This window comes from Lemur catta, chromosome 12 (genome assembly GCF_020740605.2).
Source record: "Lemur catta isolate mLemCat1 chromosome 12, mLemCat1.pri, whole genome shotgun sequence".
NCBI lineage: Eukaryota > Metazoa > Chordata > Mammalia > Primates > Lemuridae > Lemur > Lemur catta.
This window is the reverse complement of record NC_059139.1, coordinates 85,845,876-85,849,891: the sequence shown is the minus strand read 5'-3', so window position 1 is coordinate 85,849,891 and position 4,016 is coordinate 85,845,876.

Sequence of the window (4,016 nt, the reverse complement as noted above, 5' to 3'; positions counted from 1 at the left end):
AACAGGAACCTCAGCCTTTGTCGCCTGGATGTATCCTGGCAACCTGTCAACAAAAGGGACCGGACTGAGTTGTCTAGTAACTGGGAAAATCCAAAACAAGGGGAGAAGGAACTCAGAAACAGAAAGCAAAATAGGCATGGACCTCAGCTTTCTTTTGAATTGATTCCAGGAATTTTACCAATGGACTGAATATCCGACAAGGAGAGGCAGATTAATTGAAGTCACAAGGCTCTTTTTGATGTGGAAACTCAACTATTTTTTAAGGAAGAAAAGAATATTTACTGATTATCTTACTGATCTTTTCTAGGGACTTTTGAAGGTATCACCTAAATGGAAGAGTTTGGTCTCTTCTAAAATGGGGAGATGAATATTCTTCCTGATTCTCAAAGGGTGTCCTATGCTTTGGTCTAAAATGCAAAGAACTACAAGATGCTTCATTTATTTTTCTAACGTGTCCTAAGATATAGAAAACATTTTTAAAAACTAAGGTCAACATTTAAAAATATATCTGAAATAATAATTTTTTTACACCTCATATTTAAAAATACTCTGAGATATTAAGATAATTGTGGTACAATTCCACAATGAAATGCTCTGCAAGAGTTAAAGTTATGAGATGAAAGAGTTTATTAACATGGGAAAAGGTTCACAATACATTGCTAAATGAAAAAGAGAAGCTACAAAACAGAGCAAATAGTGTGATCTCATTAACTCAGTGTGTATGTGTATGCACACACACGATTAACTCAGTGGACATACACCAAATTTTCACAGTGGTTACCTATGTGTGGTGAGATTAAGGAACATTTTATTGAGTGTTCCTTGGAGATAAGGTTCAAAAAAACCTCATACAACCTCTAGTATTTCAAGACCCTGCCCCTTGTCCCCAGATAATGGAGTTGGGATTAATTCTGCTGAAGTGAGTTCAGAGCACACAGCCTGGAGATTCCCCTGTACGGTAAAGTTCCACATCCTACCTTGCTATAGCTCTAAAGATGAACAGATACGTACTCTACAGAGATTTAAAGGTGTCTCAATTATGCTATCACATAAAATAGTTCTAATTGTCTTCTGAAATCATTAAAAGTCACCATATACAATAATAACACATGCCTAAAATGACGTGAGAGCTGCTGTGATGTCAGTGATCAAATACTGAGATGGGGGCAAGAAAACTCGGTTTTACCTGTGGCCTTTTACCAACCGTTGCGTCCCTATGTGGCACACTTCTCACTCTGCACACACTGCCTGCGTGGTTGAGCTTACTGCGAAATTCCTCTAGACAAATTGCCCAATAAATAAACAAACGCTACCCCGAGGCGCACACGATGTTCAGCCCAGGGGCCGGGGGTTTGGTCCGGGTGGCAGGGCGGACGGGAAGCGCTGACCTACGACAGGCGCACGACCGCAGGAAAACACGGCGAGAACTGGTGTTTCCACGGGAAAACAGGGCGAAGGGTCCTTTATCCCAACCGTGGCAACTGCCGTCGGGAGGCCCGAGAATAGCAGGGGTCGCAGCAGTTGTGAGCTGGGTGGCTGATGGCGCCCTCGCGCCCCCTCTTCCCTGGTGCGGTGGCGGTTGCCAGCTGCTTTGCTGCGTTTGCTGGAGAGGATCCTTCGTTTGCTCCCCAATTCTGGACTCGTTCGAAATTCATGGGCTTGTAGTTTCAGCCTAAATTGAACTTTCTGGTGTTCAAATGTATTTCATCTTGGCAGCACAGGCCTTCTTCCTAGGTTCTCTCCTCTCTCCTTTTAAAGAAACCCAAACTTTTAAGCTGCTCATATTTAAACACACACACACACACACACACACACACACACACACACACACACACACACACACACACTCTCAGACAGCATCTTGGACATCAAATAGCTCTTACAACACACAACCTTTTGATGATTTGAGTGTAAATGAAGCAGAAACATATGGATTCTATTTCCCATAAATCACATACGGTCCTAAAAAATCAAGGGGGAATGTACTTGGCATGATGTATTTTATCTGGTTGAACCCAAAACATCTGAAGAATACTTAGAGGCTAATGAATCCAAAATATTTACCCATCCCTATTTATAACATTGTTGGGGAGGGGAAGCCCTTGATTTATGGCGACAGCTAAACTGCTCACATCTGTTGAGTGGGCAACAAGCAACCAGCATGAGCTTCAAGATAACAGTGTCTTTCTTCTGTTCGGGCTCCAGGCAGTCAACTCAGCCTCGGATCAAAGACATTGAAGCCCTTACTTGAGCTGGGCTGGTTTGCTATTGCTTGAGCTTTTCTCACCTAGAACAATTGAGAGTTATTTGAAGTTATGTGATGTCCAATCATGCTTTTGTCACTGAGGGATGATGCCAGCCTCCACCAATAATCCAGATCTGACCCCTTGTGGCAGTAGCCCCACCACAAGGAATTCTGGCTTATTTTCCCTTCATAAAATCACAGCTGTTGTGCCTGCCCCTGCCTTTCATTAAAGGAGTAAATCATGGTGATTTTTATGGTGCAGGAGGAATGCTTCTCCTTGCTGGTATCTCTGACCATGCACACGTCTCTTTATTGATGCAAAGCCCAAATCTTCGCAAGCTACTGATAATTGTTTTGAGTTTATTTAAACTTGGCAGGGACTACATTCTGTGTGCGAGGATTGTTTTTTTTTTTTTTTTTTTTTACTGGCAGCAGCAGGAATCCAAACAGGATGTTTGTGAAGTCTGGCAAAATAGGTTCACTGGGCGCCTTGTTCTGTTCTACCCAATTATTTTTTACTTCATAGTTATCGCCTAACTCAGAAACTGCCAGCCACATGAAATCTGTTATCTCATCCTTTAACAATCCACAAGGTTAGGCATTAGTATCCTTGTTTGACAGGTGAGGAAACTGGAGCTCAGGGGCATTAAGCCACTTGCCCCTGATGGCAAGGCTAATCCAAAACAAATCTGGATGCACATGTAGGTCTTTCTGCTGCCCAACAACTTTCCTTCCACTGCATTCTGCACGATCTTGCTTCCAGATTGCTATATCAAATAGTCTAACCTCAAAAAAGAGATAATTTTCTAAATATGCCTTTTGTCACAAGAACAGCCTTTGCATAAATTGAGTTTTATATACTGTACTGTATTGAATTTAAAAATGTCTAAATGTATGGCTAAGTAGTACTCCATGGTATACATATACCACATCTTCTTAATCCACTCATGAATTATTTGGCACTTAGGTTGATTCCACATCTTTGCAATTGTGAATTGTGCTGCAATAAACATTCACGTGCAGGTGTCTTTTTGATAAAATGACTTCTTTTCCTTTGGATAGATATCCAGTAGTGGGATTGCTGGATCTACATTTATTTCTTTGAGGAATCTTTCAGTTTAATATTTTGAAAAAAAAAAAGGTCTAAATTTAAAATATTGTAAAACGTGTCCTGTGGTAGATTAGAAAGAATGAGGAGGAGATACACTTTAAAGATGAACTTTAAAAAGTTTTAAAAAATTGATTGTATATCACTTAACTCCAGTGAGAATGGCCTTTATCAAAAAGTCCCAAAACAATAAATGTTGGTGTGGATGTGGAGAAAGGAACACTCATACACTGCTGGTGGGACTGCAAACTAGTACAACCTCTCTGGAAAGTAGTATGGAGATACCTCAAAGAGCTAAAAGTAGAACTACCATTTGATCCAGCAATTCCATTACTGGGCATCTACCCAAAGGAAAACAAGACATTCTATAAAATGACATCTGCACTAGAATGTTTACAGCAGCACAGTTCACAACTGCAAAGATGTGGAAACAACCCAAGTGCCCATTAATAAATGAGTGGATTAATAAAATGTGGTATATGTATACCATGTTCTACTCAACCACAAAAAACAATGGTGATCTAGCACCTCTTGTATTATCCTGGATAGAGCTGTAGCCCATTCTACTAAGTGAAGTATCACAAGAATGGAAAAACAAGCACCACATGTACTCACCAGCAAATTGGTATTAATTGATCAACACTTAAGTGTACATATAGTAGT